This window comes from Triturus cristatus, chromosome 7 (genome assembly GCF_964204655.1).
Source record: "Triturus cristatus chromosome 7, aTriCri1.1, whole genome shotgun sequence".
Classification (NCBI taxonomy): domain Eukaryota; kingdom Metazoa; phylum Chordata; class Amphibia; order Caudata; family Salamandridae; genus Triturus; species Triturus cristatus.
Genome location: NC_140590.1, coordinates 1,292,505,796 through 1,292,532,727, shown reverse-complemented (window position 1 = coordinate 1,292,532,727; position 26,932 = coordinate 1,292,505,796). Strand labels below are relative to the sequence as shown.

General features: G+C 51.5%; 1 protein-coding gene across 1 annotated transcript in view; it reads left to right on the top strand.

Annotated features, from left to right (window-relative positions):
- LOC146811922 (uncharacterized) overlaps positions 1–26,932 on the top strand; it is a 232,925-nt gene that overhangs the window by 49,277 nt on the left and 156,716 nt on the right. The window contains exon 2 of the mRNA XM_085614542.1: positions 11,800–12,002. The gene's annotated coding sequence lies outside the window, so the exon portion shown is untranslated. The remainder of the gene's footprint in view (positions 1–11,799; positions 12,003–26,932) is intronic.

The following is a 26,932-nucleotide window of genomic DNA, read 5'->3' as shown; positions in this document are numbered from 1 at the left end:
TTCTCCGCAACACTCCATGCCACTCTTCACCACTTTACTCTATGCCACTCTACTCTATTACACTCTACTCTATGCCACGCCACTCTACGCTTCTTTACTCTATGCCCCTCCACTCCCCTCTGCTTAACAACACCCCACTTTATGCCACTCTGCGCCAATCTATGCCTCTCCACTCTACCCCGCTCTACTCTTTCTACTCCACTCTACTCTACCCCGCTCTACAAAACTTTACTCACTCTAACACTTTAATCCACTTAATGCTATGCCACTCTACAATACTCCACGCTAAGGCACTTCACTCCACTCTATCCCACTTCACTCTACGACACTTCACTGCACGATACTCTACTCTGAGTCTACACTCTATGACACTCTATGGAACTCTGCATCACAACACTCTACGATATGACACTCTAAGCCCCCTAGTCTACGTCAATCCACTCTATCACACACTACACCATACTGCACCATACTGCCATTCTATTGCACTCCACTCTAGAACATTCAACACCACGCTACGCTAATATATGCCACTTAAATCTAGGTCACTTAACTTTACTTTTGGTCACTCCACTCTATGACTGTACTCCACTCTACGAAACTCCACTCTGACACTTTACTCAGGGTCGGATTGGTAAGGCGGGCCCTCGGACAATGGCCGTGGGTCCGGTATCCATGTTCCAGCTGTGGGCCGCTTTTTTGAGGCAGCCTAGGGGCTGATTTGGGCAGTGTCTATGCCCGCGAGGGGCCCAGTGGTGGCCTGAGTGACCTGTCTGGAGGCAGATGGGCCTCTTTTACCTCAATTTTACCAAGGGGGCGGAGGTGTTACTCCCTTTGTCTCGCTGGGCTGCCCATTAATATATACAGATTGAGCGGGGGCAGCGGGCCTAAGCAGAAGTGGTTTCACTTGCATTCATGTGTGGTTCACCAGTGTGAATTCATGCAATTTTTTGTTATCTAAGTGAAGTTAAGAAAACATTCCTCTGTCAGAGACCTCCTGCCCCCCCCTTCTTTTCATAAAACTTTGCCAAAGCATTGTTTTGTAGAAAAGGCAATCCGCAAATGTGGCCACTTTTTTTTAGCGTGCCAGGGCCTACTTTTGATCCCAATCCAACCCTGACTCCACTCCATGACACTTTATGCCACTCTACGTGAGTCAACTCTATGCCACTTAACACCACTCTATTCCATTCTATGGTTCTTCCCTCTACTGTAAGATCCCCCCACTCCAATCCACTACACTACGCCTCTCAACTCTTCAGTCCTCTGACACTTCGCTCTAGGACACTCTATTACACTCTACAACACTCTACATCCCTCCAATCTATTGTACTTTATCTCACCTGTTGGACAGGCCACACGAAGGGCTTGCTCCCTCCCCGCACGACAGGGCCCAAGCTCCGGCCCGCCAGGCGTAACCCACGAAAAGCACCTGCACCCCGTCTCCCGACGGATCTTCTACCCTCGGACCTCCACACATCACGGGCCCCAGCCCCATCGGCTTCCCCGGCCGGGTCAAGCCGCCATCTTGGGCCCTGCACCACGAGGCCGCGTGGCCTCGCCCCGACCCTAACCCCGGGCCTGGCCGGCCCCGACATCCCGGCACCACCATCCACCCAGGAGGTGAGCGGACCACTTGGCAGGTCAATGGGAGAACGAAGCGTCAAGAGCTCTTCCCCCGCCAGGTGCCGATCGCCTCCAGCTCCCCCAGGCGCTGGCTCCACCCCCTGCTGGGTGTCTGGACACCTTCATCCCGGGCCCTCCGACCTCCAAGTGCGAGGGTCCGGACATCAAAGGGCGCCTGCCCTATAACTGGGGCAGCTCCGGAGCAGGAAGGGAGTTGTATCCTGGAGTCGAGAGACACCGAGAGAACTCAGCCTTGACGGACTACTGGCGCTGCCGTAGCCCTATCTTGCGAACCATCGTCCTGCCTGCTGGCGCTGCCGCGGCCTTCTGCAACATCCATCCTCGTCGGGACCTGCTGGCGCTGCCGCGGCCCGTTGTAACGACCATCCTCACCGGGACCTGCTGGCGCTGCCGCGGACCGTACATCGACCATCTTTCCGGGACCTGCTGGCGCTGCCGCGGACCGTGTACCGACCATCTTTCCGGGACCTGCTGGCGCTGCCGCGGCCCGTACCAGCTAAACCACCAAGCTCGAGGATTGTGAGCTAATCATCATCTCATCCGAACTACCTGACTGGTAAACAGACTGTCCCGCTACCCCCTTCCCTACCTTGAGAGACTTGAATCGAGGGGACCCCTGAGTCCAGACCTCCTTGTACCATTCAATCGTACCTTAAGAAGTGCTTATAAAGAACGCTAAATCTTATCCTTGTGTGGTATCTGTCTGTGGGGGGGAAGTTACTTGTCTGTACGATCGCTGGAGACGGCTCTCCCCGGAGACCTCTCCCCCTGACCTCGGCCGACCCTCCCGGTCCGTCTAACCTTTCTAACATTGGTGGCCAGCGGCGCGATCCGAATCAACGCGTAATCGTACAGAGTAGCTCACCCCACGACAAAACCACGATGTCAGCCAAAGATAGCGGTTCCACTGAGAAATTCCAAATGGATAAGTTAGAAGAATACAGCCACCGCGAACTGAAACAATTCTGCATGGAACTTGGCATTGCTACCACCGGCCTGAGTACCAAAGATGATCTAAAGCACGCCCTTGAGTCGTGGACAGAAACTGGGATCGCCGGACCCTCCGACCAAAACAGTGTCGTACCAGAGGGGAACGCCACGACTCCCGAGGAGCGGGGAACGGGCCTCTCGCAGGAGGAGATCCAAGAAAGAGAAAGAACCAGACTGCACGAGTTGGAAATGGCACGACTCAAGATGGATGGGGAACTCAAGTTAGCCGAACAGAAACTCAACCTAGAGCATATGCGGCTCCGAGAAGAACGAGAAGAGAAGCAGAGACAGAGAGAGCTGGAGGAGAAGAGAATAACACTCGAACACGAGCGCCAACTGGCGGAAATAGAACTTCGGAAACAGAGTAAAGAACTGGGGGTGCCTGAGCGACCGCACACCCCGGGGCCAACCGAGAAAAAAGTCCACATCCCCAAGGATGTTGTCCGCGAGTATGTCCGAGAAGACGACATACAACAGTGGTTTAAAGCCTACGAGATCGCCATGACCTCCCACCGGATCGACCGGAGTGATTGGGGAGCCGGACTATGGGGGAGGTTCGTCAACGAGGGTCGCGATGCCCTGCTGCAGCTCCCAGATCACCAAATGTCGTCCTACGACCACATGAAGGCTGCCCTCCTCACCCGCTACGGCCTCACACCCGAGATGTACCGCCAGAGGTTCAGAGATTGCACCCGGATCCCAGGTACAACTTGGGTAGAATACGTGAACTATTTCAGCCGTGCCTTCGAGGGTTGGATCAAGGGGAGCCATGTCACCACCTACGAACAACTCTTTAACCTTATGGTATGGGAGCACCTGTCGAACAACTGTTTCGTCGGGCTCAGGCAGCACCTCCTCGACAGTAAGCTGACTGACCCCCGGCAGCTCGCCGCCGAAACTGACCGATGGGAAAGCACCCGAGTGGGCCGGAGAGGGCCACACGAGCAGAATCGAAGCAACCAAGGCCAGCACCGTCCTCGGGGAGGAGGAGGCCAGGGGCGAGGGAGAGACGCCTTGCCGGCAACACCCGTGGCCAGCACCCCGCCTCCAGCCGGCCGGGGCAACCCCCCGTTGCGTCCTGGGTTCCGAGCCAACGTCACGTGCCACCGATGCCAGCGAGTCGGCCACTACGCCAATGACCCGAGCTGCCCGCAGAACCAAACACCCAAGCCCCGCCAGGTAGCTGCCGCCACCCTGGGGGAAGAGCGATTATCGGAGGAACCAGAAGAGTATGAGCCGGCCCAGCAAGAGTGGGAACCGGCCGCCATGGTCCTGGCGTGCTTAGGGGGAAGAGACATGGTCCCGCGGGCTCCCCTACCCGCTAACACCAGGAAATACGGTCAGTGGGTGACCATTAATGGACAGCGAGCCGAGGCCTTGCGTGACACAGGCGCCAGTGTGACGGCCGTCCGCTGTCACCTGGTGAAGCCTGAGCAGATCCTGCCGAACATTCTCTGCCCCGTCCGCTCGGCAGACAACTCTGAAAGTATGTGTCAAATGGCCTGCGTCCCATTCGAATGGGGAGGGGTCTCCGGCCTGTTGAAGGTGACGGTCCGGGACGATGCCCCCGTGGACTGCCTCCTGGGGAATGACCTCGAGAGTTCCCCGTGGGCCACCGTTGAGAGAAGAGAGCACCTGGGGATGCTGGGCCTCCCGGACTGGGCCTGCATAACCACCCGGTCCATGGCCGCCCGTGCCGTCCCCCGATCAGAAGAACCGGAATGGCCAGCACCTCCGCCCCCGGTCGCCCCAGTAGAAGACAACGACGAGGCCAGCCGCCCAGAACCAACGACCGAAGGGGGCGCACAACCCCAGGACCTTCCCGGCCTGGCTCAGTGGCGTCAAGAAGGGGGGCCTACCCAAGAACAGTTCCGCCAGGAACAAAAGACCTGTCCCTCCCTCGAGGGACTCCGCCAACAAGCCAGCGCCCAGAACGCAGGGGACTCCACCGGAACTCACTGGGTCTACTGGGATAACGACCTGCTATACAGCGAACAAAGAATCGCCGAGCTAGGGGCCGGTCGAGTACTGGTGGTACCTCTCCGCTTCAGAGACTTCCTGCTCAACCTGGCCCACGATGTCCCCCTGGCTGGACACCTGGGCCAGGACAAAACGTACAGCCGCCTAGTGACCCACTTTTCCTGGCCGAAAATGAGGAACGACGTCCTGAACCACTGCCGATCTTGCCCCACATGCCAAGCCAGCGGGAAGAGTGGTCGGAAGCTGAAAGCCCCTCTGCAACCCTTCCCTGTGGTCACCACCCCGTTCGAGAGGGTGGGGATAGACATTGTGGGGCCTCTGGACCCCGCACGGCACAAGGACACAGGTTCATCTTAGTACTGGTGGACCATGCCACCCGCTACCCCGAGGCGGTGCCCCTACGGACCGTGACAGCTCCGGTGGTTGGCCGGGCCCTAATGGGGATCTTCTCCCGGGTGGGCTTCCCCCGAGAAGTCGTCAGCGACCGAGGCACGAACTTTATCTCCAAATACATGAAGTCCCTCTGGCAACAATGCGGGGTCACCTACAGATTCACGACCCCCTATCACCCCCAAGGGAACGGACTAGTGGAGCGTTTTAACCGCACTCTCAAGGGGATGATTGGGGGATTGGAAGAGCCCCTCCGTCGCCAGTGGGATGTACTACTCCCGTGCCTCCTCTTCGCCTACCGAGAAGTCCCCCAGAAGTCCCTCGGCTTTAGCCCGTTCGAACTCCTGTACGGGCACCCTGTGCGAGGGCCCCTCAGCCTAGTCAAGGAAGGTTGGGAGATGGCCCCCCTAAAGACCCCTCCAGACGTCTTCAAATACATCCTGGCCCTACGCAATCAGACCCGGCGCTTCAGGGAGATGGCCAAGGCGAACCTCGAGGCCAGCCAGGAGGACATGAAGAGGTGGTATGATCACAATGCCTCCTCCGTTGAGTTCGAGCCTGGTCAACAAGTGTGGGTGATGTCCCCCACCGAACCATGTGCCTTGCAAGATAAGTGGACGGGGCCCTTCAAAGTGGTCGAGCGCAAAAGCCCCGTCACTTACCTCATCGACATGGGGACCTCCCGGAACCCCCTTCGGGTCCTCCACACCAACAGACTCAAACCACACTTTGTGCGCTCAGAACTCAGCCTCTTGATGGCTACGGACAGTGGGGCAGAGGAAGACTCCGAACCCCTCCCGGATCTTCTGAAGACTCAGGAGAATGACGGCTCCGTGGACGGGGTCCGGCTCTCTGACGCCCTCACTTCGGAGCAACGCCAGGGCTGCCGGAACCTCCTGCTGCAGTTCGCTACCCTGTTCTCCCTCACCCCCGGGGTCACCCCTTGGTGTTTGCACGACGTGGACACCGGGGACAGTCCCCCTGTCCGACACCGGGCCTACCGCGTACCAGATCGGGTACGGGCCTGCATACAGGAGGAAGTGGCCAAGATGCTCACAATCGGGGTCATCGAGCCCTCGGACAGTCCCTGGGCTAGCCCGGTTGTATTGGTTCCCAAAGCCGCTGCCCCCGGCACCACACCTGAACTGAGATTCTGCGTCGACTACCGGGGTTTGAACGCTGTCACCCGGACCGACGCTCATCCGATTCCCCGAGCAGACGAGCTGATCGACCGGCTGGGGGCCGCCCGCTACCTTAGTATCTTCGACCTAACAGCGGGCTACTGGCAGATCGGCCTCACACCCAGGGCTCGGGAACGGTCAGCCTTCTCTACCCCCGATGGCCACTACCAATTCAAGGTCATGCCCTTCGGCATGAAGAATGCCCCCGCCACGTTTCAACGCCTTGTGAACCAGGTCTTGGCGGGGCTCGAAGAGTTCAGCGCTGCCTACCTGGACGATATCGCGGTATACAGCCGCCACTGGTCCGACCACCTCCTTCACCTCCAAGAGGTCCTACAGGCCCTCCAGCGGGCCGGCCTCACAATTAAGGCCGGCAAGTGCCAAATTGGCCAAGGGTCCGTGACCTACCTTGGGCACCAAGTGGGAAGCGGGCTGGTGGCCCCGCTGCAACTTAAGATTGCTGCCATCCAGTCCTGGCAGCCCCCGTCACCCAGACCGAGGTCCGAGCCTTCTTGGGGCTCACCGGCTACTACCGGCGGTTCGTGAAGGACTACGGCAGCATCGTGGGGCCCCTCACGGGTCTCACGTCCAAGAACCAACCGAAGCGGATTAACTGGACCCCCGATTGTCAAGCGGCCTTCGAGAAGCTGAAGGCCGCCCTGTGCACCGCCCCTGTGCTCCAGGCCCCCGATTACAGTCGGGAATTCGTGGTACAGACCGACGCCTCCGACCACGGCATCGGAGCCGTTCTTTCTCAGTTAAACCCCGAAGGTCATGACCAGCCGGTGGCCTTCATCAGTCGACGTCTCCTGGCCCGAGAACAGCGCTGGAGCACCATCGAGAGGGAGGCCTTCGCAGTGGTGTGGGCCCTCAAAAAACTCAGGCCCTATCTCTTCGGTACCCACTTCCGGGTACAAACCGACCATCGACCCCTGCAGTGGCTGATGCAGATGCGGGGGGAGAACCCAAAACTATTGCGCTGGTCCATTTCCCTGCAGGGAATGGACTTCACCGTGGAGCACCGACCAGGCCAAGACCACGCCAACGCGGATGGCCTGTCACGCTTTTTCCGCCTCGACGAAGAGAGTCCCCAAGGAGATGGGTGACTCTCCCCGCCTTCAGCTGGGGGGGGACGCATGTTGGACAGGCCACACGAAGGGCTTGCTCCCTCCCCGCACGACAGGGCCCAAGCTCCGGCCCGCCAGGCGTAACCCACGAAAAGCACCTGCACCCCGTCTCCCGACGGATCTTCTACCCTCGGACCTCCACACATCACGGGCCCCAGCCCCATCGGCTTCCCCGGCCGGGTCAAGCCGCCATCTTGGGCCCTGCACCACGAGGCCGCGTGGCCTCGCCCCAACCCTAACCCCGGGCCTGGCCGGCCCCGACATCCCGGCACCACCATCCACCCAGGAGGTGAGCGGACCACTTGGCAGGTCAATGGGAGAACGAAGCGTCAAGAGCTCTTCCCCCGCCAGGTGCCGATCGCCTCCAGCTCCCCCAGGCGCTGGCTCCACCCCCTGCTGGGTGTCTGGACACCTTCATCCCGGGCCCTCCGACCTCCAAGTGCGAGGGTCCGGACATCAAAGGGCGCCTGCCCTATAACTGGGGCAGCTCCGGAGCAGGAAGGGAGTTGTATCCTGGAGTCGAGACACCGAGAGAACTCAGCCTTGACGGACTACTGGCGCTGCCGTAGCCCTATCTTGCGAACCATCGTCCTGCCTGCTGGCGCTGCCGCGGCCTTCTGCAACATCCATCCTCGTCGGGACCTGCTGGCGCTGCCGCGGCCCGTTGTAACGACCATCCTCACCGGGACCTGCTGGCGCTGCCGCGGACCGTACATCGACCATCTTTCCGGGACCTGCTGGCGCTGCCGCGGACCGTGTACCGACCATCTTTCCGGGACCTGCTGGCGCTGCCGCGGCCCGTACCAGCTAAACCACCAAGCTCGGATTGTGAGCTAATCATCATCTCATCCGAACTACCTGACTGGTAAACAGACTGTCCCGCTACCCCCTTCCCTACCTTGAGAGACTTTAATCGAGGGGACCCCTGAGTCCAGACCTCCTTGTACCATTCAATCGTACCTTAAGAAGTGCTTATAAAGAACGCTAAATCTTATCCTTGTGTGGTATCTGTCTGTGGGGGGGAAGTTACTTGTCTGTACGATCGCTGGAGACGGCTCTCCCCGGAGACCTCTCCCCCTGACCTCGGCCGACCCTCCCGGTCCGTCTAACCTTTCTAACATCACCCCACTCTAAGCATCTCCACTCTATGTACCTCCACTCTGTGACCCTGCACTCTACGCCATGCTACACCACTCTATGCCACTCCACTCTACTTCAGTCTACAACACTCCACTCTAGGACACTCCACCACTCCACTCTATCCAACTCTTTTTCCCACTCCAGTCTATCCCACTTCACTCTACAATAATCTGCTCCACACTATGCCACCCCCCTCTAAAACACTCTGCTCCACTTTATGCCTCTTCTCTCTACAACACTTTACTCCACTCAACTCTATGCCCCTCTACTATACGCCCGCACTCTACGTCCCTCCACTCTACACCACTCTGCACCACGCCACTCCACTTTACTGTATGCCATTCTATGCCACTCTACTCAACTGTTTGCCTCTCTACTCAGGTGTTTGCCACTCTAGGCAACTCCATACCAATCTACTCCACTCTGACACTTTATTCCACTGTACAACACTTTACTCCACCCTACAACAGTATACTCCATGATACTTCACCCTACGCCACATCACTCTACAACACTCCACACCACCCCACTCTACAACACTCTACTCCACTCTATGCTGCTCCACTCTACAACACTTTACTCCACTAAACTCTACTCTATTCCCCTCCACTCAACAATACTTTACTCTACTCTTCTGTTACCCCCTCCACTCTATGCCCCTCCACTCTATGCCCCTCCACTCTATGCCCCTCCACTCTATGCCCCTCCACTCTATGCCCCTCCACTCTATGCCCCTCCACTCTATGCCCCTCCACTCTATGCCCCTCTGTTAGAAAGGTTAGACGGACCGGGAGGGTCGGCCGAGGTCAGGGGGAGAGGTCTCCGGGGAGAGCCGTCTCCAGCGATCGTACAGACAAGTAACTTCCCCCCCACAGACAGATACCACACAAGGATAAGATTCAGCGTTCTTTATAAGCACTTCTTAAGGTACGGTTGAATGGTACAAGGAGGTCTGGACTCAGGGGTCCCCTCGATTCAAGTCTCTCAAAGTAGGGAAGGGGGTAGCGGGACAGTCTGTTTACCAGTCAGGTAGTTCGGATGAGATGATGATTAGCTCACAATCCTCGAGCTTGGTGGTTTAGCTGGTACGGGCCGCGGCAGCGCCAGCAGGTCCCGGTCGAGATGGTCGGTACACGGTCCGCGGCAGCGCCAGCAGGTCCCGGAAAGATGGTAGATGTACGGTCCGCGGCAGCGCCAGCAGGTCCCGGTGAGGATGGTCGTTACAACGGGCCACGGCAGCGCCAGCAGGTCCCGACGAGGATAGATGTTGCAGAAGGCCGCGGCAGCGCCAGCAGGTCCCGGTGAGGATGGTCGTTACAACGGGCCGCGGCAGCGCCAGCAGGTCCCGACGAGGATAGATGTTGCAGAAGGCCACGGCAGCGCCAGCAGGCAGGACGATGGTTCGCAGGATAGGGCTACGGCAGCGCCAGTAGTCCGTCAAGGCTGAGTTCTCTCGGTGTCTCTCGACTCCAGGATACAACTGCCTTCCTGCTCCGGAGTTGCCCCAGTTATAGGGCAGGCGCCCTTTGATGTCCGGACCCTCGCACTTGGAGGTCGGAGGGCCCGGGATGAAGGTGTCCAGACACCCAGCAGGGGGTGGAGCCAGCGCCTGGGGGGAGCTGGAGGCGATCGGCACCTGGCGGGGGAAGAGCTCTTGACGCTTCGTTCTCCCATTGACCTGCCAAGTGGTCCGCTCACCTCCTGGGTGGATGGTGGTGCCGGGATGTCTGGGCCGGCCAGGCCCGGGGTTAGGGTTGGGGCGAGGCCACGCAGCCTCGTGGTGCAGGGCCCAAGATGGCGGCTTGACCCGGCCGGGGAAGCCGGTGGGGCTGGGGCCCGTGATGAGTAGAGATCCGAGGGCAGAAGGTCCGTCGGGAGACGGGGTGCAGGTGCTTTTCGTGGGTTATGCCTGGCGGGCCGGAGCTCGGGCCCTGTCGTGCGGGGAGGGAGCAAGCCCTTCGTGTGGCCTGTCCAACACCCTCCACTCTATGCCCCTCCACTCTATGCCCCTCCACTCTATGCCCCTCCACTCTGTGCCCCTCCACTCTGTGCCCCTCCACTCTGTGCCCCTCCACTCTGTGCCCCTCCACTCTGTGCCCCTCCACTCTGTGCCCCTCCACTCTGTGCCCCTCCACTCTGTGCCCCTCCACTCTGTGCCCCTCCACTCTATGCCCCTCTGTGCCACCCCACTCTGTGCCCCTCCACTCTGTGCCCCTCCACTCTATGCCCCTCTGTGCCACCCCACTCTATGCCCCTCCACTCTATGCCCCTCTGTGCCACCCCACTCTATGCCCCTCCACTCTATGCCCCTCTGTGCCACCCCACTCTATGCCCCTCCACTCTATGCCCCTCTGTGCCACCCCACTCTACACCCATCAACTGTATGTCACTTTACTCTATCATCATTCTTGATTTGCAAATAAGGATAAAATGGCAATAGTGAAGTATTCGGAGATTCAAAACTGACCCAAATTGCTTTTAGCAATGTCATAAAACCATAGACAATTTATAGACCCCAAAAGTCGAAATTCATTAGCTTAATGTCAATAAAGTTAATTTTAATAAATATAAAAGAGGTTAATTTAAATGAAAAATATTTGGATAAACATAGTGCTATGCAGCTTTACTTTGAAATGGCTGTCCTTTCTGCTGCTAATGTGTGTTTCTGGTGAGCAAAGTGTGTTTAAATGCAAAGTGTGTTTAAGACTGCAGTACCACCTCCTGTCTACAGGGGCAGAGCTGAGCGAAAATATAAACACACTTAATGAAACACAGGTCCCCACAAGGCAAATTTTTAAAAAGTTGTAAAAATTGACACACATGTTCCTGAAGTCGTTTTTTATCATTTAGAAGACATTGCCTTGTGGGGACCTGGGTTCAGGTCCCCACAGTGCAATCAAGTCCCCACAGCGTGAGTGTGTTATCACACCCAAGTCCCCACAAGGATAGTAACATAAACCCACATTTTTACACACACTTTTTCTCACACACACACACTTTTACACACACACTTTTACACACACACACACACACGTCTTGAATGTGCTGGTTTTATGCTATACTTGAATTGGCTTGGTTCATTCAGTAGTCTTGTGAAGCTCTAGATGCAGCAGGTTTGTTAGCTCAGAGTGCTGAGGATAGGTAGGAAAATAAAACTTCTAAGCGTGCGTCTGAAGATGCTATAAGCCAAGGATATATTTTGTTCCCATAACTTCCAGTGTGAGTTAGTAAGACTGCTTTGTAGAGATGTTAATCATTTGAGACCTCCGAAGCAATTTACATATGTTTGAAAGTTAAATACATTTGAGTATTGAAATTTGACTTTTTTTAATTTTTTTATTAAGGCTTTCGACATGATGCAAAATGTAATGGAGCCTTCAAGTCACCCGAAGAAGAGTGCTCCTGCACGTGTTAAGGTTGGTGTCCGTCTACGGCCATACATGAACCTAGAAGAGGGCCAACAGCAGAATCCATGTGTGCGGGGGCTGAGCAATCAGTCTCTGGAGATTGACAACTGGAAGAACCATCTATAGACCATGCAATACCAGTAAGTTCTCTTTTAAGCTTATAGGAAGGTGTAACGTGCAGGGTCCTTAGACCCCCAGTCCTACAAAAGCATATTTATCTTGCACAGTAGGAGAATGCATATAGGGATTAATTACCGGTTTGAACAAATTCCTAATCTCAGTCCTGATCATGATCACAGGGAAACTAGAGCATTGCCTATACAAGTGCTATCATTTTTCAACATCCTTCCCGCAATTTGTTTTACCTCCTCACACTTTCCAAGAGATGTGTGTGTGTGTATGTATATCTCCCCAAAACAGTCTCCTCTTCACATAAAGAAAGCACACACTCAATGTTCCAAATGACTCCCAAGTTTATTGCAGCTACGCGTTTCAACCTCAACTCGTCCTTGTCACGGCCTAATACAAAGTAAAGTGCCCAATTACCTTTTAAAGTAGAAACACCACAATGGCCATAGTACATTTTTGTTCCTGTCCAGCATAAATGGGTGAATATAAACAGTATTTCAAATTAAATGGAAACAAGACAGACGGTGTCAAAGACTGTTTTTCAAATTCGATTTTGCAATTTAAAGTACATTTGCTTTTTTGTAATTTAAGGAGAAGGTCTTGCCTTTCAGTGTCGTGGATGCATTCATAGTTCCCCGGGTGAGACGCTGATGTCATAATGAGCCACTAGATTCATTATTCCCATGCAAACTTCAGTGAACCCCAACACCATGTGCATGTATTGTATTAATCTTCATATGAGGCAATTACTAGTGAGATCACCCAAAAATATAAAACAAAATTTACTTAAATGCCGTCCCAATGGCCAAAATTAATTTCTCATGACCAATCAACAAAAATTGCCTTGCATAATAAAATGATGCATTTGTAAAATGCTTCCCAGAGTGACAGCCTAATTGCACTGTTGATTTCTTCATAAAGAAACCCATCAAGTTCAGCTGTGAAAAGGACCGCTTCACAGACCATGATCAACTTGTTAAAACCCATTAGGTAGTTCATGTCCGCCCTTTCTTTACCAAATCGAGGTCACCACATTGCTACACTGTTATAGGGTAAAAAAAGGAAGGGTGAGAGATCAGATAAATGATTTAAGATCACTTCAATAACTACCACATCATCTGATGTGTACATAAAGCTATTCATCCATGTTAAAGCCACAATGGCACCTGCTCCTGAGCAGAATAATATATTCTGACTCCAAAAGCCTGAGTTCTGTCTCCTCCTCATACCTTTTTCTCAATCCTATTGATGCCAAAAAACAAGAGGTCGCGTTCTGGTTATGTTCTCTGGACCAGTGTCTCGCAACAGGGTAAGATACATCCAGATACTTTGTTGCCCTGTAATGCTCTAGGACCTTCTTCACAGGGCTGATGGTACTGCCCGCATACCTATATCCACCGGGACATTGCAAAACAAATGCGATAATCGCTGCCACACGTAATGAATTTGTCATGTCTTCCCATTGACTATCCTGTATGTTTTCATGTTGCTACTCTTTCTGCAGGCCATTCACCTACCGCATTTGTAGAATCCCTTTTGCTCCTGAAGTCAACCTGCTCTCCTGTCTCATGTACTCATGTAGCTGTCTATTAAAATGTCTTGCTGTATTAGATTTACGATACGTAATCTGGGGGAAGGGAGGCATCTTGTTGCCTAATACTGGGTCACTTCTCACTAAGTGCCAATGTTTAGTTAACATCTTACTGATACCCATGCTCTCACTGTTTGTATGTGGTAATCGGTCCTTTTGCTCAATAGTCTCTCCTTGTGGTTTGTGTTGCTTTAACACTTGCTGCCTTTAAGGGCTTCAAAGGATAACCTCTAGCCCTGAATCTGCTGGCCATCCTATTCTCCTCTTAAGAGGCCTGGTTGGTATTGCAGTTACGTTTAGCCCCGGACAATTCCCCATAGGGGATGCTCCATTTCAGTTTATGCAGATGGTGGCTGTTCACATGGAGTATGCTGATGCCAGCAGTACTTTATTATAGGTTGTGTATTTTCCCTTACACAATCTTGACAAACAAAAATTCATCTCTGTGGTATGAAGTTTGTGTAAAAAGGCACGGTTGAGATCATTACGTGCAATGCGATCTCCAGGTCCTGATGAAAGCAAGTGTGTAGAAACCACATCCATGGTGACCAGTATTAAATGAGGTTGCCACAGGGATCCCTCCATAGTTTAGTGATGAAGTCTGTACTGTCTCTACAATATAAGGGTAAGGCCAAAAAAGAAGGCAAAAGGAAAAAAATCCAAGTACATTGAGAGGCTCAAGAAGACTGCTATTGGCTGAGATAATTGGTCTCTGCTGTTGGTCCTCTCTGCTCTTGGTCCTCTCTGCTCTTGTGCATCTTGGGGAGCATGTCAAATCGGGGAGCTTCTGGTCTCTTCCCAAAGAGTAATTGGTATTCCTCAATGCTGAGTAACCCCCTCTCCCTGCGTTCCATTAGAGGTGTATGGTATCTGCAAGTTGCTGAATTATAGAGTTGATGGTGGTTCTCTCATAGCTCCCAGTTCTATCTAGCGGTCTATATGCCTCATTGCAATATTGAACATCCCATAGGACCATATTACCCCCACTTATCCAAATGTTTGACCACAATGTGGTCACTCAGTTCCTAAAGCAGCACTTTGTCCCTTATTGATGTTAGAGGCATGGTTGTCACACTGGTTCTACCAGATGTTCATAAGATCACGAATAACATCATGAAAGGTGTCTATTGAGTTATGTGGGGGTGATGGGGTTGCAAGTGGATTTTGGTTTAAAAGGGTTGGTGCTTGTTTCATCTAAATTTAGGTTGAAAGAAACTCTATCACAAGTGATGTCACGAGCCCAGGCAATTGATGAATCTGCTAGAGTGCTGCTCTTTACTTGGCTGCAAAAAATACTTTTAAGTTTTAGTATTCTTATAAATAGAAACAAGTCCATTTGTGTTGTGCAAAAGTTCAGGTTTTCTGTAGGGCAGAAAGTTCGAACGCGTTTTAACAAGAATTGTTCCTTATGGGTCAAACTATGGAAAGAAAGGTTATTCACAGTTGGAGTCCTCACCCATTATGTCTTCTTAGTCTGCCTTGTTGAGCTCTCGTATGGTAATTTCTTTGGGTGCTTGCACCCCATCTTGTCTTGTGGAAGCATCCAAAGATAGAATGCCACATGGGAGATCAACAAGGCCTGCACTGGCAAAACCAAAAGGCAGACCACCAATGTCAGACCTGTTGGCTTTGACAATTCTGGTTTGTTTTCTTGTTTCCCAGAATCTTGTTTAAACTGTACAACTGGCTCTATATATACTGCACCAAAGTGAGGTACAGTGTGTATAGAGTCCAAGAGTCCCCAAGGTAGGCAGAGGTTAAAGTTAGATAGAACCTTACTCTCTAATAGTGGTCGAGCAGTAAGGCAGTATCAGGACAGTGTTAAGCATTTGATGTACACACTCAGTCAGCAAATTAATTCACACACTCAAGGACTGAACTCTAGGCCAATTTTTTTTGTATAACAAGATATACTGTTATTTTAATAGAACCAAGCAAGCCTGATACAGGTAAGCATTCAATTCTTTTTCAGTAATAAGTTACTTGTTGTCAACAGTATTAAAAAGCAATGAAGATTGTACTTGATTTACAGGGGATGCAGTAGGTTGCATACTTAGTAAATGTAGTACATTGAAATGAATGGCTTTTTAAAGTAAATGCATGTAAAATTACTTTTGCATTACTCTTGTAATTCAGTGCTGGACTCCTAGGTTCAGCACTGGGACATTTACTTAAAACAGGTAAGTAATTACGTATTCGTAGTTTGTGTGTTTTTTTTTTTTGTTAAATAATATTCTTGTATTTCAAAAGTTGACACTTTGAAACTTTTTCACAAAGTACCCCCCCCCCCCCCAATGTTATCCCTTGGAAGGAAATTCAATTCACAGGTAAGTACCTTTTAGTTACTTTTCTTACTCCATGCTGGACACCTGGGTTCAGCACTGGGACCTTTCCTGCAAACAGTTGAGAAAATTTGGTTAGGTTATTTGTGCGTGTGTTTTATTTAATTTTTTAGAATATTCTTAGTGTTTCAAAAGTTGCCACGTTTTCTCCCAAAAAAGCTTCTATGTTATCGGTTTTGAGGTAATTAATCGGTCTTTTGAGTTGGGGTCCTGCGGTTCTACTCGGGGACGGGGGGGGGGGGGGGTGTCGGGTGTCTCCCAGGGTCAATGATGCACTGTTGTTGCACCCTCAGCGGCACTCGGGCGGCTGGGTGTAGAGTGTTGAGCCACAATGTTCTCCTATGGAGGATAGGGGGGGGCTCTGGTTGGTGGCTGCTGGCAAGCAGGCCACGGGGTTGTGGGAGCAAAGCTCCTAGGGTTCAGCTCGGGCAAGTTTGGGACCAGGTTAGCACAAAAGGGGCACCCTCAGCAGCACTAGGGCGGACGGGTGCAGGGTGCTGTTTTGAGGTCTGGTGCCCTGTTCATTTCAATGGAGATTCTCCGGGACTAAAACACTGCAGGCTCGGGACCGAGGATCTTCCAGGAGCGACTACCACTTCAAGGGGTAAGTTGGGATGTAGAGGGTTGGTTAGGCACCGCTGGGTTGGGCACACAAGGCCGTGTGGCATCTGGTGAGGGGTGCCTTGGGACGTCGGATTTTCTTATCCGCTGTTAGGGGGAGGGGGGGGTCGGTCCTCTGGATTGAGGCTGCAGGCGTCATCAGGAGGCTAGAGGAAGGTCATGGGTTGCCGGATCTCTGGTCCGTATCGCAGGGGGGACTTCCTTGTGGTATTTGTCCACTGTAGCTCGGGCCGGATTTGGTGGGTGCAATGTGCTGTATTTGCGGTTCCTGGCTGGCACCAGAAGCTGCAGTTCTAACACGTCCGGTGTTCACGGGAGAAACCGCTTGGAAAGTGAAGGCAGGCAGGTCCTCTGGGGTTTTTGAGGTTGCTGGCTACGCCGGGGTTTTGCAGGTTCGAGGGGAGACAGGGCTGGGGCCAAGTCAGTGGGCGTCGTCCTCTTGTTAGCTCTGCACGGCTTCTCGTCCTTCTCTTTGTTGTGTTTGCTGGATCTGAGGAAGGAAGGTTCTGGGTGCCCCTAAATACTAAATTTAGGGGCGTTACAGGTAGGTAAAGTGCTGGGACCAATGGGTCCTTTCCCTGGGGTGGTTACACCCCCCTATTCTGACACTCTCCAGTGGGAGGGGGGCAGGAGCCTGTCCCTGGCTAGCTGGGTCCCCCATCCTCAAGATGGTGGGGACCTTAGGTCCCCCCCACCCACCCCCGCCAGGGGTGGAGTTGGCAAAGGTGGGCACACTTTTCCTCACCTGTTTTTTCCCGCCGGTTCTCCCGCCCCAAGTGGGAGGTAGAACCAGTGGGGACCAGTTGCTGAAAGCAGCAAATGGTCTGGAGAGGCTCACCAAGGCGGCAGGCCTTTGAAGTCTCTCCTTCGTGAACCCTGCCCATTCTGGGGGAGGAGGCTTGGCACATCGTCCCAGGATGTGCATTGTTTCAGGCCCCCGAGAGCAGTGAGCTCTCGACCCAGGGGTCCAGAAACATGTCTGGTGGTGGCCGCCTAAGCAGCCGCTCAGTCAGGTCACTAGTAGTTGGTCGAATTTCAGGGTGCTTCTCTAAGATGCCCTCTGTTGTGCATTTTACATTAAATCCCACACTGGCATCCGTGTCGGTTTAATGTGCTGAGAAGTTTGAGACCAAACTTCCCAGTCTTCAGTGTAGCCATTGTGGTGCTGTTCGTAATGACAAACCTCCAGCACCATATACTCTTAATGGCAGCACTGCACTTACAGTGCCCAGGAATGGATTTGGGCATTGTACGGGTACATGGCTCATGCACCTGTACCCTCACCACTGGCATAGGGCACCCAGCTAGAGGGGTGACTGATGTATGGCAGGGGTTTTGGGCATGGCACACAGGGATGTGTGCCATGTCGACTCTTCACTTTCTGCAAAGGCAGTGTCAGTCCATGTCAAATATTTTTATAGAGCGCACAAATCACCCAAAAGTCTCAAGGCGCTAACAGCAGAAAGACCGAGAAACAGACAGTAACCTAAATACCCAATACAAAAACTTATTGAGAAAAGAGCCAGGTTTTCAGCCTTTTACAGAAACATGAATGGTTTGTTATGGATAGAAGTTCCGATGGTAATTTGTTCCAAAGCATAGGAGCTAGATAGGAAAATGATCGGCCACCGTTGCGGACAGTTCAAATACGCGGTTGAGCAAGGTGAAATTTTGTGCCGGACCTTAAACATCCCGGTACGTACCATTGCAGTTTTTTTGCCAGATAACACGGACCAATACCATACATTATCCTGTGTGTGAGACTTAAGATTTTATAACGTCCTCTTTAGCGAACCGAAAGCCAATGCAAGGTTTTAAGAGTCGGAACCGATGAGGTTCGGGGGGGGAAGGTTAAGGATAAGTCTTGCGGCAGTATTTTGATGGATTTGAAGTTTAGAAAGCAAATCTTGATTAAGTACAGTAAACAGGGCGTTACCATAGTCAAGACGACTAAGTCCCTGTACCAAAGGTTTCCTTGCGTCAATGGGTAGCCACTTAAAGATTTTTCGGAGATTATACATAATCCCAAAGCAAACTCCTAGCACCTGATTGATATGAGCTTTTATGGACAAGTAGTTATCGATGATAATACCTAAATTACGAACTGCTAGCTTGGGGGAGGGACAGAGGCTCAACTCCGTGGGCCACCAGTCCTGTGTCCAGAACTGCTCGGCTTTTCCGAAGAGAATAATCTCAGTCTTACTGCCATTCAACTGTAATTCATTTAAGCTCATCCAATTGTTAATCTGGACCATGCAGCTCTTGAAACTGGATTGAACACCATCCTGGTTAGAGTCGCAAGTAACGAGCAGCTGGGTATCATCCGCATACGAAAGGGTCTCAAAACCGTATGATCGAATGATACACGCTAAAGGTGTTATGTATACATTAAACAACATGGGACTGACAATGGATCCCTGCGGAACCCTGACCGTTACTGGATAGGTGCGCGAGACCATTTCATCTACACTGGACGTTGGTAGATCGGTCCACCAAGTAGTTCTCAAACCAGTCCAAGGCCTTCCCTCTGATACCCCCCCTTCCACAGTCGATGTTTCAAGATTGTGTGGGAGATGGTATCGAAAGCCGCAGACAGGTCCAAGAGAACCAAAATTGCAGATTCTCGTTTTTCCAGAGCAAGCCTGATAGTAGATAATATCTCTAACTGCGGTCTCCGTACTATGAGCAGCACGGAAGCCTGACTGCGAGGAATCGAGGAGGCCGTGGGTCTCTAGATGGGCAGTAAAACGTTTGTTAACTAAGTGCTCCAGTATCTTCCCAAAATGGGGCAGTAGTTTACTGGTATGCTGGGGTCAGCCGAAGATTTCTTAAGAATTGACTTGACCTGAGCATGTTTCCATCTCTTCGGAACCTTAGCTTGATTTAATGACATGTTAAAAATGGTGGTTAAGGCATTCACAAACAGTGGCATAATTTTAGCGCAGGTACGGGGAGGAAAAGGATAGCCTGGAGAGCCAGATTTAATCCTACTTAGACCTTCTGTTACTTCGATGATAGTTATGGGTTCAAACTCCGTTAATAAGGGGCATTATGATTTTCCAACAAAGAGGGTGATATATCACATTATTAATATTATGATCATTAACCTGATGAGGGAATGAGACATAGATAGTTTTAATTTTATTAAAAAAAAAAAGAAGAAAGTCGACCCACTCTTGCGTAGGCGAAAAAGAGGACTGTTCAACCTGAGGGGAGGTAAATTCCTTCAATAATTTATAAAGTTCTTTACTGGAATGTGCAGCGTTATTTATGCGCTGAGTAAGATAGTTTTTTTTGGTTAATTTAATGTTTATATAAATATGTGAAGGTGCCTATAGTTCCTGCGATCTTACTCGGTTTTAGTTTTCCTCCACTGATGTTCGGCAGCTCGACTTAATTGTTTATCAATTTTTAGTGCAGCTGTAAACCAGGGTGAGGCATTATTTTTTTACTTGAACCCTGGTGAAAGGAGCGGCTTTATCCAAGGCCAAGGCCAGTGTAATGGAGGATTCAAGATTACTAGCAGCCAAATCCAGTGTCCGCTTGACATGGTCGTGGAGGTTCAAAGTGTGCTAGAAAGGTATCAGGTGTTAACTTGCGCCACGGCCGAATCAAAATACTTTTGTCGGACCAACTTTCCTATGTATATTAATGGGCACACTAAATTTCAGAATAGTGATCCGTCCATAGTACTTGGCAAGGAGATTCAATGGTCTGTTTGAGGGAGTTTGTGAATATTAGATCTAGTGTGTGTCCTGCTGAATGGGTTGGGCCGATTACCCTCTGTGTTAACCCTAGTGTGTTCATAGCGCCAATTAAGTGGGCCGAATCAATGTCCAATGGTGGCTCCACATGATGATGAAAGTCTCCAAGTAAGATGAAATTGTCTGCGGCTAAAACATAAGGCGCAATTGTTTCCAACAAATGGTTGACAAATTGCGTCTTTGGTCCAGGAGGTCTATAGATCAGCGCCCCATTCCAGGTTTCCGAGTCCGGGATGTCGATATTAAAAATCAGTATTTCTGACATCGTGGAAGGAAGTGATTCTAATACTCTAATCACTGAAGGGGCCATGGTAGCAACAGCAATGCCACCACCTCTACCCACTTCTCTGTCGAGCTTTGTCAGATGGTATTGAGGAGGAAACGCTGTTGTAACACTCGCTGAAGATGAACCATGGAGCCAAGTCTCCGTTATAAAACCTATTTCTGGCTTCTCTGTGTCTAAAAAGACTCCAAAGTTCAAGCGCATGTATAGGTATAGACCTAGCATTAAGATATAAGGCCAGGAGAGGTTTGGGAACAGCTTTTATATCTTTAGCTCGAATGTTTGTTATTTCATGAGTTCGTATAATTATCTCTTCGCTGTTATGGGTTGAAGGCTGACAATTACTAGGGGACTCGGTGGGGTATGGGTGTTTTCCATACATATAAGAACTAAGGGGGTTCAAGGAGCGTAGCTTCTTGCTGGAGTAACGCAGCATATCCATATAGAAAAATTTACCAAAGAGTAGAATGGATAAACAGAACTCCTAGGCGTCTGACGGGTGCAGACGGGCTTGCCTTTGGCGCGCCGCTGCGCGTTTCCGCGCCCTGATCCGCGTTAAGTAGGCGAAGTGGGCGGGGCAAACAACTAGCGTGCTAACCTAGTAGGCAGAGTATCACTAATCGCAACAAACACACCGGAAATGACCACGCGTCCCTCCGCTCAATCGGCACAGGCCGTGGCGGAACGGGGACAGGCCAATTAAGGGTGGTAACACAGTACAGAAGAAAATGACCAACAGGTAGGAATAATTTGATTTAAAAACACAACATTAAGGTCTCATCTGGGGAGTAAAAGTAGGCTGAAAAGAAACCGGTCTTCTGTTCATTCAGAAAGTGAATGAGCAATAAGGATGCTATAAAAACAAGATTTGATCTTGACACATTTGCTGTCTGTTCAAGGAAAGCGGTCAAATGTCAGTTTTTCTTTACTATTTGCTGCTTGGAAAATGAGGTTTATTTTTCTTATTGGCTAGAGGTTTTTGTCAAGTGAGCTGTCTGAAGAGGTCTTATTTTTTTGGAGTACAAAACATTTAAATAGCCTGTAAATTAATATTTACACATTTTTTTGTAATGAAGTGTGATGCAAACAAAGGGTTAGATAGGAGCAAAACAAACCAGAACACTTTACTTGCTGTGCAAATGACACATTTTTGCAGAAACTCCATTTCCAAACCTTGTTTGTATGCTGTATAGTATCAGTAACACTGCATGTCAGTGGGAACGTTTGTGGCCATTTCGATGTACAATTTACTGATTACTAATGACTATCACTTCATGCTTTGGTTGTGTATTTATTAAAAGTGATTGTTCCTAAACATGATTTGTGAAACTTTCCTGGCCCTGCCCTGATGAAAATGCAGTTCATGAACTAGGAGGCAAGTTGGGGGCCGTGTATCCTATACATGGCTAGATTTGTATTGTGTATATGGAAAAAAAGTTTAGACTAGTCAATCAATCTGACAGACTTCTAGCTGCAGATTCCTTACTTTTGAATTTCCCAGGCTTCAGACTGGATCCGGAAACCTTTGCTGAGCAATACCCCTTGCGCGCGACGTTGGGGTGGCTCCATCCGGCTCCGGACGTCAGTAGTTTCCTTTCTGTGCCAGTGAAGCGCCGCTTCGGGAACAGCTACCCCTCTGCCGCTTTTTGGCAGGCTTTTTCTTGACTTTTGTCTATTTTTGGATTAGACTTTGTGCGAGGGAGGTCTTCGAGGGACAGGTTTCAAACCATGTGGGACTTGTTCCTGCATGATGTTCCCCCCCCCCTTCCCTCCCACAGAGTATGTCTGTGGTGTCTTGAACGTGACCATGATTCTAAGTCTTGTTCAGACTGTTGGGCGATGGCCCCGAAGACCGTGAGGGAGTGAGCAATGAAGTCTCTTGCGGCCCGGCACTCCACACCGTCAAGCGAGACTCCGAGGAGGTCACTGTCTTGTTCGAAGATGAGGCAGCGGGACCGCTCACAGAGCCCTAAGTTATCTTCCTCCCATTCGAGGTCTTCTGTACACTCGCAGGACGCACAAAGGCCAAGCGTACTTAGACTTCACCTCAACTGGCATCCGTTCTGCAGAACTAGAGCCTGAGGCGACTTCGTGCCTCCCACCCTTTCCGGGAGCCGGAACCAGTGGGGCCTCAGGGATCTGACTCCGGATCGATGCCAGTCATGCAAATTGCACCCTTCTCTGGTGTCTAATCCGAAGTCGGTGCCTACAACGTCCCCAATGCCTGTTGGTGGCGCAAGCCCCATCCTCCTCCCTGCTGACAGAGCTGGAATGGCGTATAGCGACCCTGATTCCGACAGAACCCAGGGGTTCTAGGTTGTCGCCTGAGCACTTTGTGGACATGCTGGGCTCAGGAGATGAATGGGAGGATTCTGGAGACGCTCTTGAGAACCAGAATGTCTGAGGACACAATGGACTGGTATGGGGAACTTTGGGGCCAGTGATCTGGATACTTCCCCAGACACTGGCATGCTCTCTCTGCCTACAGTGGCTACGGAGGAGGGGGAGGGTGTCCTAGGCCACGGTGGTAAAGAGGGCAGATGAGGTCCTATGACTGGAGCTACCCTCTGTGCAGGTCAGGACTAATCTCCTGACCGAGGTGCTTCAGCCTGGGGCTTCCACTTCTGAACCCCTATTACCCTTTAATGAGGCACTTATGGACTTATTTCTAGGAACTTGGTCCCCCCCCCCCCCCCCCCCCCCCCCCTCCTGGCTTCTACGTCCCAAGGCGCATTCCCTTAAGCCCCTCCGAATAGGGAATCCAGGAGAGTAGAAGAAAACATCTACCCAAATGAGTCCAGTCTGGCATTGCAGTCGGTGAATACCGCATGCTCATTGTGCCGTTTCTCCCACTCTTTGGGAGAAGGTTGCGCAGGTGCTGCCGCAAGTCCCAGAGGAGGCCTGAGCTATGCTCTCACACTGTCAAGGACGGACGAGATGCAGCAAAATTCTCCCTACGGTGTGGATTAGATATGACATTTTGCTGGGCAGGTAGATTTCAACAACACTGGCCTTGAGGCGCCACGTCTGGCTTCGTACAACTGGCTTCTCTGGGGATGTCCAAGCCAATTTTACGGAGATGCCCTTTGATGGAACCAGTCTTTTTTCCCTGGTCAGTTTCAAGGATCCTCAAGCTACGGCCAGATCCTTGGGCCTCTCCTCCACTCCACGTGGCTAGTCTTCCTTTCGTGGCAACGGAAGGGGTTTCCAGCCACGTGAGCCCTATCCTGGCCATGTCACGCTCGGACTACCCAAGCTGTGCGTGGATGCCAAACATTCCGTCCTCGGAAAGGAGGCCAGAAGTAGTCTACGACACTGTCCCCGGCAGTTGCAGCCTCCAAGGACTCTGAGGCTGATTCTGCAGGACCACTCTACTCCAGTGGGTGGGAGAATTTGTCATCTCCCCTGCTGGAGATCTATAACTGACAAGTGTCTTGCAGAGCGTCCAGGGGGCTATTCTACCTTACCTTACCTTCCCCTATACTACCAAGGCCGAAACGGCTGGCAGAGGATAATTTGAAGTTGCTTCTAGAGGAAGTTGCAGCTGTTTTGGCCAAAGGAGCTATAGAAAAGGTCCCAGCTTCAGAAGTAGGCGGTGGCTGTTGTTCCCACTAGTTATTGATTCTAAAGAACAACCAGGGGCTTCGGCCCATTTTGGATCTTCAGACCATCAATCTCTTCCTCAAAAAGGAGAAATTCAAAAAGCTCGCTTTAGCTCAGGTCTTGTCTGCCCTAGACCATGGAGACTGGATGGTGGTGTTGGACCTGCAGGATGCGTGTTTCCATATTCCCATCCTGCCAGGCCACAGGCATTCCTGGCGGTTCAAGGTAGGCCGCAAGCACCTTCAGTTTACCCTGCTCCCCTTCAGTCTTACCAGTGCCCCTCTGGTGTTCACCAAGGAGATGGCGGTGGTTGCAGCTCATCTGCACAGGTTAGGAGTGTCAGTGTTCCCCTACTTTGACGACTGGCTGACAGTGTCTTTGTCCCAGGCAGTTGTCTCCCACCTTCAGACTACGGCAAAGCTCCTGCATTCGCTGGTGTTCTCTATAAACGTGCCAAAGTCACACCTGACTCCTTCTCAGACGATCCCTTTCATCTAAGCTGTTCTGGAAACAGTGCTGTTTCGGGCTTGTCCTCCCGAGAAGCGAGTCATGGATATTCATTGTTATGATTCTGATATTCCAGTCTCTATCCTGGATTTCGGTGAGGTTGACTCAGGCTGTTGGGTCTCATGGCCTCCTGCATCCTGTTGGTAAGACACGCCAGGTGGCATATGCGGGCTCTGCAGTGTGACTTGAAGTTCCAATGGGTTCAGCATCCGGGAAATCTCACTGACGTGGTTCAGATCTCGGAAGGAACTGCGAAGGATCTGCAGTGGTAGTTAACGAACATGGGAGAGGTGGAGTTCAGGGGTCACTGGTCTCCGGCGGAGGTGGGACTCCACAAACTTGTTGGCGCTCCGAGCAATTCGGTTGGCATTGAAAGCATTTCTTCCATCTGTCAAGGGCAAGCTAGTGCGGGTGTTCATAGACCACACTGCCGCCATGTGGTATTGCAACCGGCAGGGCGGTGTGGGGTCGTGGACTCTTTGTTGAGAGGCCATGCTTCTCTGGACATGGCTGGAACAGCAGTGCATATCCCTGGTGGTTCAACACCTGGCAGGTTCTCTGAACGCCAGTGTGGACAATTGCAGCTTTAGTAGGACTAGGGTGGTTCCCCTTTCAGGGCCCTAGTATTTGCACACGACTAAGTCAGTTACTTTGTGGCTCTGCGCTTCTGGTGTGGAAAATTCTAAAAGGACTGCTGTCCGCAAGGGTGGTGCCTATATAGGCACTGTGACGTCCTAGCTGACGACGCTGCTGCTGACGACGTCATGGGGAGCTGAATGAAGCCACCCGACGTTACACGCAAGGGGTATTGCTCAGCAAAAGTTTCCGGATCCAGCCTGACGTCTGGGAAATTCAAAGGTAACTCACAAAGGAGGAGATGTGGGCTTTTTTGACAGGTCCAGCATACATGCCCGGAGTCAATGAAAGAACAAAGGGTATGCTGTTCCTAATTAAAACTGAAACGCAAGGATAACCACTTTTGCGTGGTCAAGGAAAATACAAAGATGGGGATTCATAGGGCTGCTCCTCATCTGGTCGGTGTGCAATACCCAACGGGCTCCCTATGAGGGACTCTTTTTAGTGGAGATTTGTTTCCCAAAACCATCTCGCCCGTCTGGTATTGCAGCGCCAACCTGACTAGGAGCAGCCCTATAATGAAGCATTACAACAAACAATTGATGGACGGAATGCTGACAATGCAGACATTCTCCCCCAGTCAAGAGATCTGGGTTAAATCCATCGTTCTTTTGCCCACTACACCACCCCAGTTTAGACATGGCCATATGCAAATCAGTCTTGACCCTGTGCCTCATGGGAACAGTCCAGCCCGAACTGCCAAGCCATGTCTTCCCTGGACCGGAATCAAGCATCCTAGGACCGGTTTCTGGCTATCAGCCGTCATCAGCCAGGATAGCTTGACTCCAGTGGCGTAGTGAGCACGGGTCCCACGTCTGGGAATACCCATCCCACTTAGGGCGAAAAGCGTTACAACAAACAATTGATGGACGGAATGCTGACAATGCAGACATTCTCCCCCAGTCAAGAGATCTGGGTTAAATCCATCGTTCTTTTGCCCACTACACCACCCCAGTTTAGACATGGTCTTGACCCTGTGCCTCATGGGAACAGTCCAGCCCGAACTGCCATTGTTATTTTTGCATTTGTCACCCCGAGTGGGAAGGGTATGCTCAGACGTGAGTCCCTTGCTCTCCATGCCACTGGAATCAAGCTATCCTGGCTGACGAGGGCTGAAAGCCCGAAACCGGTCCTAGGATGCTTGTTTCCAGTCCAGGGAGGACCTGGCTTGGCAGTTCGGGCTGGACTGTTCCCATGGGGCACAGGGTCAAGACTGATTTGCATATGGCTGGGTTCAAACTGGAATGGCATGGTGAGCAAAAAAACGATGGATTTAGGCCCAGATCTCTGTACTGGGGTGAATGTATGACATTGTTCTGCATTCTGTCCATCAATTGTCATTTTTGCATCTATAATGAAGCATGACACCCAGCCGGGTGTGTGTGGGCCCTAAATTCCAAAAGGATGAATCCCCATCTTTGTATTTTCCTTGACCACGCAAAACCGGTATTCCTTGTGCTTTAGTTTTAATTAGGAACCGCATACCCTTTGTTCTTTCAAATTCAAAGGTAAGGCATCTGCAGCTAGAAATTCTCTACCAGTAGATTCCTTACCTTAGAATTACCCCCAGGCGTCAGACTGGCTCCAGAGAGTT